The sequence below is a fragment of the Nicotiana tomentosiformis genome, chromosome 12 (assembly GCF_000390325.3).
Source record: "Nicotiana tomentosiformis chromosome 12, ASM39032v3, whole genome shotgun sequence".
NCBI classification, from domain to species: Eukaryota; Viridiplantae; Streptophyta; class Magnoliopsida; order Solanales; family Solanaceae; genus Nicotiana; species Nicotiana tomentosiformis.
Window position 1 is genome coordinate 8,684,917 of NC_090823.1, and position 11,812 is coordinate 8,696,728.

Here is an 11,812-nt window from a genome sequence, read left to right on the forward strand (position 1 = left end):
CCTCCTAGGAACTTAACCACCATAAGACACCTTCCATCAGTCCCTCCTCATCTTTTGCTGCCTAATTGTTGCCTTAACTCAAAATCCGTTTCTGTAGCACTTGAACCAATAGGTCGTTACTAGCTTTAAACCTTTTCGAGGATCTTCCTTCTCGAGCCATCAATACTAGGAACACCGCTTCAATCCTGAACCACTACACACCACGATCTCTAACAACTGCTTCCCCTATACCAATTCCTAGCACCCCGCCGTGAAGGCGAGTTGAAGAAAACCATAACACCGGCGAACCTTAACGCATTTAACAAGGCAATAACACCACATCACAATTGAGAACTCTACCACGCTCGAAAATATCAAGATTCGTTACTCCATCAACCCAAACCTGAACATTCATAGTCCGATTGCCTTTTCTCTGCTGGAAATAAAACATGGAACCTCTGAATCATGTACCAAGAAAAACCTTCTTTCAAGTCGTTTACTGCCCTGACACATAGACATGCATTTTACCATTACATAAACTCGGTATGATAACAATGCACGAATCATCATAAAAATTAATGCCAAATCTCAAAACCTTAGGTAGTACTGATACTTAACTTGAAATAACAGAGCGGCCTTCCGTAAGGTGACGACAATATCCCAATTAATTACATAGGGAGAAGCATCATGTACTACATTTGTAGTACCATTAAAAATTTCCTCAATCCCCAATTTATAACAAGCGCATCACGTCGCATAAGATTGAGTAGAAAGGAAATGAAGGCATAAGCCTCAAAGGAATCAAATCGCACGATGAGGAATCAAAAAGTGAAGTATTCCTAATAGACCTGTAGCCTCTCGAAGATAAGTACAGACGTCTCCGTACCGACCCGCAAGACTCTACTAGACTTGCTCATGACTCGTGAGACCTAAGTAAACCTAGTGCTCTAATACCATGTGTCACGACCCGAATTTCCCACCTCCGGACAGTGATGACGCCTAACATTTTACTTACTAGGCAAGCCAACGTTAGAATAATATTAGCCATTTTTAAACAATTTTTTTAAATTTATTTATAACAAAGAAATAAATGCGGAAGTAAAGTTTGAAATATAATAATTAATCCATAAAACAACGGTGTCTAAATACCATCCGAGAATTGGTGTCACAAGTGCACGAGCTTATAGAATAATACAAATAAAGGTCTAAATAAAATAAAGCTGTCTGGAAACAAACACACAACTTAAGTAAATTAGATGGGGACTTCAGAACTGCAAACGTCGTGCAGTTATACCTCAAGTCTCCTCTGAGTAGCTTAAATCCGAGCAAGTCTATGGTACGCCGCTAGGATCAACTCCGAAATCTGCACAAGAAGTCCAGAGTGAAGTATCAGTACAATCGACCCCATATACTGGTAAGTGCTGAGCCTAACCTCGACGAAGTAGTGACGAGGCTAAGGCGGTTCACTTACATTAACCTGTACGTAATATTAATAACAATAACAAATAATTGAAATAAATCAGGTAACTCATTTATAATAATTGAAGCTAACTCAACAGTCATAATCCATTATTATTTCAACCAATTCTGTTGCAGCGTGTAACCCGCTCTCACAATATATTCACATTCAATTCTGTTGCAACGTGCAACCCGCTCTCCCAATATATTCTTTTTAATCAAGTCTGTCATATATTTATTTTAATCAATCATATATATAGACTTTTAAATAAGTCTGTTGTGGCGTGCAATCCGATCCCCCAATATGACTCTTAAATAAGTCTATTGCGGCGTGCAATCCGATCCCCAATATTGACTTTTAAATAAGTCTATTGCGGTGTGCAATCCGATCCCCCAATATTGAATTTTAAATAAGTCTATTGCGGCGTGCAATCCGATCCCCCCAATATAGATATATTTACTTTCATTTCCATTGCGGTGTGCAACCCGTTCCCCCAATATATATAACTTTAAACAGCTCATAATATAAATAAAAATTACTCCAAAAACTACCACGTCCAATGAGAAACTATTAAGCATCAAGGCACACAATAATTATAATTTATTTATGAACAAACAATGGCAATGACAATTTATTTTAGAAATCAGGGAGAAAATAGACAGTTTAATATTTAATATGCTAAATGTCAAGTAGCAATTAGTGCACATAATTCAAATAAGTATGTAGCAATTATTATAGGAATTTAATAATTAATATTTGACAAAGAATATGAGAGAAATAATTATTATAACAATTAATACATGTATTAAAACAAATTTAGGATTTTCAAATAATTATGCAAATAATTAATTTGACGACGTATAGGCACTCGTCACCTCGCCTATACGTCGTTCATATGCATTTCACATAACAAATAATTTAAGGGTTCTATTCCCTCAAGTCAAGGTTAACCACGACACTTACCTCGCTTTGCAAATTCCAATCAATTACTCGACTACAACTTTTCCTTTTAAATTTATCTCCAAAAGATTCAAATCTATTCATAAACAATTTAATATACTCAATACGAATCATAGGAATTAATTCCATACGAATTTACTAATTTTTCAAATAAAAATCCAAAATTTAATAAAATATTCGACAATGGGACCCACGTCTCAAATTCCGGAAAAACTCACGAAATCCGAACGCCCGTTCCGCTACGAGTTCAACCATACAAATATTATCCAATTTCGATGTCAAATGAACCTTCAAATCTAATTTTTTTTTTTTTGGAAAGTTTTACAAAAAATCCAATTTCTTCCATCTAAATCCGAAATAAATGATGAATATATACATGGATTTGTGAAATATAATCACTTTTGGTTATAGAATACTTACCCAATTCAAAGTCGTAAAAATCCTTCTTCAAATCGCCCAAATTTGAGACTTGAAACTCAAAAATAAGTAAAAATGACGACTTCCGAATTTATGGGCTCTGCCTAGTTAATTTCGCATATGTGGATAAAAGTTCCGCATTTGCGATGCCAGGCTGCCAGGTGAAGTTCCGCATCTGCGGTCATTCCTGTCGCACCTTCGACATCCGCTTCTGTGCAAAATGGCCACACCTGCGAAGACCCTAGTCCCTCATCTGCGCAATTCCGCCGCACTTGTGGCATCGCACCTGCGGCCAAGACCCTCGCAGGTGCGATTACATCAGAGACAGAAATTTCCAGAATTGGCTTAAGTTCACAATTTGATCCGAATCACACTCGGGGTATTCGGGACCCCGTCCGAATATACCAACAAGTCCAGAAATATAATACGGACTTACTCGGGGTTTCAATTCCCGTCAAACAACATCAAAATTTCAATTCACACCTCGATTCGAACTTTTAAGTTTTAAACTTTTTAATTTGCATATCTTGTACCAAAACATATTAAGTGAATCCGGAATAACTTCAAATTTGGCACACAAGTCATAAATGACATAACAAAGCTATTCAAATTTCCAGAATTGAATTCTGGCTCCGATATCAAAAGGTCAGCCTCGTGGTCAAACTTGGAAGTCTTTAGCCTTTAAATTGCTAGTTCTGTTAAATGGTCATAACTTGAGCCAGGGGCCTCCAAATCAAATTCCGGGAATATGTCCAAGTCCCAAATCACGATACGGAGCTATCGGAACTGTCAAAATACTGATCCGGGTCCATTTGCTAAAAATATTGATCAAAGTCAACTCAGTTGAGTTTTAAAGCTCAATTTTACATTTTAATCCATTTTTCACATGTAAACTTTTCGGAAAAATTTACGGACTGCACACGCAAGTCGAGGAATGATAAATAGTGCTTTTCGAGGTCTTAGAACACTGAATTACTTATTAAATTTAAAGATGATATTTTGGGTCATCACACCATGTTGTCAAGACCCAAAATCCTTTAAGGTCGTGGTGGCGCCGGATACCGTTGTCAGGCAAGCCAACAATACATACTTAGCTTAATTACCCATTTTAGTATTTTTGAAAATCAAAACTTCTTCGATGAAATAATAAAGATAAAACTCATATAGTAAATGACAAATTATTTTTTAGCAACTACATTTCTAAACAGTTCACAACCATTCCCAAAACCCGATGTCACAAGTGCATGGGCTTTTACTAGGGAATTTAGAATAAAATACAACATCTGTCCAGAATACCAATTAGACAGAAAAATATAACAAATCTGAAGGAGACTCTGTTGGCTACGGATCGTAATGCAGCTCACCTATGTCCCCACTATTATAAATCACACCTTTGCGCCCACAAGGCCGCTAGACATATATGTACCTGCACAATAAAATGTGCAGCAAGTGCAATATGAGTACGAAAATAACGTGTACCCAGTAAGTATCAAGCCTAATCTCGAAGAGGTAGAGACGAGATGGCCGACTTTGACACTCACTATGGGTCAATAATATTAAATAATCATGAAAATAGAAATATTTATATCAACGTGATTCACAGAGTTAACAATAATTTTATTGAACCAGTAGAAGTAATTAAATTCCTTCAATTCCAATAAATTTCTAATTTATCAATTAGCCTCATTCACAGAAAAAACCATAATTTTCTTAACAAGTAGAGATAATTAATACTTTCAATTTTCAATAGTTTCCAATATATCAATTAAATTCCTTCAAATACAACAATTTTCAATCTATTAATTAAATCCTTAACTTCAATAAAATTTCCAATTTATTAAATAGCTTTACCAGCTGCAATAAACTGTCAAAGTATCGTGTAATAATTATTATTATTAAGCATGATTTCTGCCGAGGTCGTACGACCCGATCCAAAATTTCGTGTACACTGCCGAGGGACGAGCGGCACGATCCATAGATGCATCTATTCTGCCGAGGCGTTCGGCCCGATCCACAGGAAAGGAGGACATTTTCTTATGTACCTCCAGAATAAGAATAATTATTGTAAGATAAATTCGGGAGGATGCACAATTTCTCCTAGCAATTAGTTAATTTAAAAATAAAATCAAGCATATGAGATTTTCATCCTTTAATATCTTTATCTAACAATTCACAATATATATATATATATATACACACACACACACACCAAATAATATTAATTAAACAAAGAATACAATTTACACAAGTAATTCATGCTTTGAATCCTAAACTACCCGGAATTTAGCATTAATAGTAGCTACGCACGGACTCTCGTCACCTCGTGCGTACGTAGCCCCCGCAATTAGAAACAATTATTCAATTAAATCTCTATGGGGTAATTTCTCCCTCACAAGATTAGACAAGAGATTTATCTCAACTTGCTCCAATTTCATTTACTGGTATGCCTTTTCCTTGATTATCCAACTATGTATGGCTCGAATCTATCCAAAATAATTCGATACAATCACTAGAAGTTATAGGAATCAATTTCATAAGAAAATACTACATTTTCAATAAAAATCCGAAATTGGTTCAAAAATCGTCCGTGGGGCCCACGTCTCGAAATGCGACCAAAGTTACGAAATATGAATGCCCACTCAACCACGAATCTACCCATACCAAAATCACTAAATTCCGATAACAATTCAGTCCTCAAATCCTCAAATTTATCCAAGAGGGTTTTCAAACTTAATTCTCCAATTAAATGATAAAAATAGTGATGGATTCGGGTAATTTATCCATTATTGAGTTAAGAACACTTACCCCATTGTTTTCTCTGAAAATCTCCCAAAAATTATCCAACTTCGAGCTCCAAATTGTTAAAAATGAAAAATGGGATAAAGTCCCATTTTCAGAACTTAAACTCTCTGCCCAGTGATTTCTTACAAATTTTACTGCACAAACATTAACCCTACGCGATCGCGGAAAATCCCACGCGACCGCCAAGCACAGTCTGCACAAGCCTACGCGATCGCGAGCCTCCTCACGCGATCGCAGAGCATTAAGTGCGTGGCCCAGCTCCTCTCCAGTTTCCCCTACACGATCGTAAACAACTACACGCGATTGCGATGCACAAGTTGGCCTAACCTACGCGATCGCGGACATGCCCACGCGATCGCAGAGAATAAATTCCAGCTGCCCAAATTACTCTATGCGATTGCCGACCAACTTACGCGATCGCGTATAAGAAAATCAGAAGAAAATTTCCAGTAGCTATCAGCAGTCTTCTAAAGGCCAAAAGTGATCCGTTAGTCGTCCGAAACTCACCCGAGCCCCCTCGGGACCTCAACCAAATATACCAATAAGTCCCAATACATCATACAAACTTAGTCGAACCTCAAATCACATCAAACAACGCTAAAATCATGAATTATCCTCCATTTCAACCTTAATGAAACTTAAGATTTCCAACTTCTACATTCGGTACCGAAACCTATCAAATCAAGTCCGATTGACCTCAAATTTTGCACACAAGTCATAAATGACATAACGGAGCTATAAATAGTTTCGGAACTAGATTCCGACCCCGATATCAAAAAGTCAACTCCTCGGTCAAACTTCCAAACGTAAATTCTTGTTTTAGCCATTTTAATCCTAATTTAACTACGCATTTTCAAATAAAATTTCGAACACGCTCCTAAGTTCAAAATCACCATACGGAGCTATTGAAACCGTTAAATCCCTATTCCGGGGTCGTTTTCTCAAAATATTGACCGAAGTCAAACTTAGCACTTTAAGGCCAACTTAAGGAACCAAGTGTTCCGATTTCAACCCGAACACTTTCAAGTCCCGAACCAATCATCCCCGCAAGTCATAAATCATTAAAAACACATACGGAAAGTCTTATTTAGGGGAACAGAATTTTAAAAGTCAAAACGATCGGTTGGGTCGTTACAGAAATTTTCCCATATCAAGATGGAAATAGATGGATTGGGTCCTTGTATAATTTGAAGTCAGATTCTTTTTCTTTTAAAATTTTCACTTGGTGTGCGGGATATGTGTTGAAACAAGATTAATTTGGAATTGTGCGGACGTAAAGTCCATTAAAGGAGAAAGAGAAAAAATAGGATTATTTTTATTTTCATGACTTAAACCGAAAACCTGATTAATGGTGAATCTTATAAAAATCTATTCCAACTGTCTCTCTTTCTTTCAATCTATTTATAATTAAAAAAAAGACATTTCTATTGAAACTCATTAATATTGACATTTATTTTATCCTTAATGACCCAATTAATGGAGTGGATAATGTCGTCGATTCTTACATGTCCTACTTTTTCATAAAAGCATGTCTTTATTCTTTTGAATGTAGAATAGTACTCCCGCTAATCTATCTATATCTATATCTATATCTATCTATCTATCTATTTATATATTTATTATTATAAAAGCACGAATAATTTACGCTAAATATTATACGACAAAAATATCCCTGAAATATCAATCGATTTTTCTATACCTAATTTGTAATTGGTTGTAATTAAGTGCTAACTTTAATCCTCTATAAATAAAAACCTTTTGCTTACAAAGTTTACATGTGATTTGCATTGTTGTTTGATATCATGCGTTTCTGCTGGGGATGGATGCCAACATTGATGTAGCCAATCAGCAGGAAAATTTTCATCTAATCTATATTCTATTTCATATTTATAGCTTCAGTTATTGAACTAAGCTTTTGTTTTTGTTTTTAATTGATTTTTTGTGTTCATTATGTGCCTGTGAGAATGAATTCAATTCACTTAATTTTTCCCTTGTCTTCCTCTTAAATTTGATGCGAAGGTTTTAGATGCCAACAAAAAGTTCGACAAGTCAAAATAACAGATCATACAAAATAGATTGAGAGATTATCCGTTACCATGCTTGGTTTGATTGCACAAACATCGACATCTAAGGTAATGAAAGAATTTTTTTTCTTTGCGTGTTTGGCAATTATATTATTATTGGTTATTATTTTTGTCTTAGGCGGTTCTTTGCGTAGTCTAATTGATACATAAAATATCTCTGTAGAAGCGGGATTTCTGGATAATCACATTCGATGCACCAAGTTATATGTGTCTAGCATATAACATACAAAGGATCTAAATCTAAAGAAGGAGGCTTGCCGTACCTATAAATTGTGCTTATCTAGAAAACTTTGATAGTACTATATTTATTGTTTGCAGGGGCGGATATAGTGTAGTGTGAACGGGTTCAATTAAACCCATAATTTTTGATGCGGAGTAAAATTTTATATGTAAAAATTCATTAAAATTGCAAAAATTGTAGATATGAACCCATAACTTTAAATATATAATAGATTCAATGCTAAAATTTTTAAAAGTTGAACCCATAGGATTTAAATCACGGGTTCGGCTCTGATTGTTTGTATGGACGTAGGTTGACAGTCCAAGCTAACTATCTGTGCATGTGTATTGGTTTTTTTTTCCAAGAAAGGTTGTGCATATAAATCTATTTTGTCATCCATCATAATATATATGTTGTTCTTTCTATGTTACTTTTCTACTTTTGTGTATGTCTAAACTCCATTCTTTTGTTAAAATTTCAAGCTTGAAATTGTTCAGATTTATACCAGAACTAATCATGCGGAGAGAATGAGGGAATTTTTGCAGATTTGATATTAGTATCAACATTTATATTATATAATATTGTAGCATGCATATTGGTTGCCTGACAAAAAGGTTTTTGCATTGATGAAAGTATATATGAGAAAATTAGGGAAAGTGTACTACTACATATAAATAGAAGATTTATCTTTTTTCGGCTTTAACATATGATTGTTAAATTAAAATATTGATATTTTGGAAATTGCCTAATATTTAAAACCATAAAGTCAACTAAAAGTTTGTGTTTTATGGAACTTGCATATTATTTAACCACTCAAAATTATTTCTTAGGAGGAATCATATGCCATTCACTTTTGACAAGTTGAACTTGCAATGGAATTAGAACTCTTCTTCACAAGTATAAATCCTTTTTGCCTAGGAGATGTTTATTAGCTTATTCTTTATAAAACAAGTCCAGTTATGAACCGAAAAAGTTAGAACAATAGGATACAAATCTCAAGGGACCTTTTCTCATCTTTTCCGCAAAGATATAGAATAGAAATAAATCTCGTAGAACGACATTAATGTTTTTAAGGTTGACATAGAATAAAAAGAACTAACAAGTATCTCCTAAGACAATTAGACATTTAAAGAAACAACATTAATGTTGTCAAAGACGACATAGAGTAAAAAACAAATAAAGTAACCACAAGGCCACTTAAGATTTCTCGAAGAAGTGACATGCATGTTCAAAAAGTATAACAAACAATGTTTATTAATTCGTCACATTAATGGAGATCAACCTCGTAAGACTCAAATTTTAATATCAGATCGGAGGACAAGGAGAAAAACATAAATAGAAGAAGGAAAAGAAGAAAGAGCAAAAAAAACGGTGGTAAATTAATCATAAAAGTATGAATGAAAACATTTGTACCCGTCAGTGTGTCTAGAGTACTAAAAGAAATAGATATAGTTCAAAAGAAGGTGATGAGACTTGTTAAGTTATCAAATGAACTTTTTAAAAATGAATCTTTTCTCATTGGGAGCTGGCTGTAATAGGACAGCGAGTATTTTGACCCCCAACGAGAAAGGAATGGGCATTTTCGGGCGGGGGTGGTTTGGTTTCAAGGCCCTCGCAGCAGGAAGAGACAGTTGTCATTTGAAAGGAAAGGCCCTTTGTATAGAGTTCGAACCCGCGATTTCTGGCGTGACAGACCAGCACTCTAACCGACTGAGCTATTTTCCCCTTTCGTCGCTACTTTGATTCAAAAGTAACCTACCGGCCTAAGATTAACTATAAGGCTAACCCGAAGTACTTACATGTTTTATCAGATTGCAGGTCCCTTATGGATGCTCTTGCTAAAGCTAGAAAGGTCAGGGATCCCCTCACTGACTCTTTCTTTCATGCTTTTTGAACAAGAGTTAATAGGGGCTGTAACTTTACATTCAGTTTCTGTTTGTAATAACTCTCCTTAGTTTTCTTTTAATAAATGCATCTGTTTAGCCCAAAAAAAACTATGAGGCTACCATTGTTGATATATTCAAAGACCAGAAGCTTGTTCTCCTTCCTATAGTGAAAACAAGCTCTTATAGTTAAATCTGCCAAAATTAATTCATATGCTCACAAAAGTCTTCCTTACCCCAAATATGCTCATATAAGTAACCAAGAAGTAAAAATCATAATGAACGTTCATGGTATGAATTAGCTAAAAGAGTGGTATCTTAGATATCTTCATATGATGCATGAAGTCAACTCTTTTTTGTAACAAGAATTAATCAGTGTTTAATTTATGTTGTACATTTTTAATATCTAATAATCTCTTACAATAATTACTTTTTATATTTTTTATTTTCAGTTCTAGGGTTCACGTGCGAGGCACGTACATAGAGACTAGTACTATATTAAAAGCACGAAAGCCCTTAACGAAATGTCATTTGTCTTTTTTACCCTCCAAAAATAGATTTCACATTGGATAGAATTGTAATTTAAGTTATTTTACTAATATTTAGGATTTTATAACCAACTAAACTTTGGCTTATTAAATATTTTCCTATTTAAACTATGTATATAATCCGAATATTTAGGACACTAAAATCAATTAAAAAGTTACCTTATATAGATAAAAAAAATATAACCACGATTGTTCACACGATGGTCCATGTTCTAATTAAATATTTGAAGTTTTACCCAACTTTTTAAAAATAGTTTTAGAGAGTTTAATGAGGCTGAAACCAAATTTAAATGTAGTATGTTCTATACTACGTGCACATACATTGCTACGAAAAATTAGGAATGCCGTTTTTTGGTTTTTTAATTTGGCCATTTAATTATGAGCACGCTTATAAACATGACAAAATAAAAAATATTGATTACAAAAAATTAGAAAAATATACAAGAAAATTATTTTCGGTAACAATTTTCTCAAGAAAATATTTTAAAAAATAATTATAATATTCTTTTTGAATTAAATCAGACTAACTTTTAAAACGTCCCAATGAAAATATGAAAACTGATTATATAAACACAAGAAAACTAACACACTAAATCCGTGAGAATTTATTGAAAAAGTAAACTCTAAATATGATTTTTACATGAATTTCATATTTTTACTCCTTCTAGAATAGTATTAACGCCTTATTACAGTTAGATGACTTCATGTTTATGTATTTTTAGAATTAACATAAGAATATATAGCTTTTTGAAAATAAAAATATAATAATTTTAAATCTTCAAAGTTATATGATATTGTTAAAACTAAAAAGATGCATAACTTGTAAATTTAAAGCAATAAAATTATAAATCGTAAATAAATTTTATGTTAAATATATTGATGGAGATGACTGGGAACTCATGTCGGACAAAGTTTCTTATTTTGTTGAGTTAGCAAATTAGAATTAAGAATCATCAATTTAGGAACTTATTTTTTTTTCTTTGACATATATTTCATGATTCAATCAGAAATTTAATATAGTTTTTAAAAAATTTATATTCATTGAGATAAAAATACACGTGCAACACGCGTATCCTTAGACTAGTTATATTAAAACGCACGAAACCCCTTAGCGAAATATCGTTCGTCTTTTTTACCCTTTTAAAATAGAGTTCACACTAGATAAAATAGTCATTTGATTATATCTCCTAATATTTAGGAATATTCATTTAATTAATTCTCTATTATTTTGAAATAGTCATTTAATTATTTTTCTAATATTTAGGTCTTTTTAGTCAACTAAAATTTTATTTATTAATAATTTCCACATCAATTTCCTATTATTTAGGACTAGTTGTTTTTTTCTAATTATTAAAACTTTAAAATAAATTAAAACTTTACCTTACACAAAGTATTGTCTTATTTCACGATGTGACATAGCTACTCCAATTATTCTAAGTAACGTTACCTAATATTTATCA

At 33.5% G+C, this 11,812-nt stretch overlaps 1 long non-coding RNA gene across 1 annotated transcript; it reads left to right on the forward strand.

Moving 5' to 3' along the window:
• The first annotated feature begins 7,412 nt into the window (after window positions 1-7,412).
• Window positions 7,413-9,938, forward strand: LOC138903730 (uncharacterized). Its single transcript, XR_011413104.1, has 2 exons — window positions 7,413-7,749; window positions 7,865-9,938. It is a non-coding gene; the product is annotated as an uncharacterized lncRNA (long non-coding RNA).
• Window positions 9,939-11,812: the final 1,874 nt, after the last annotated feature.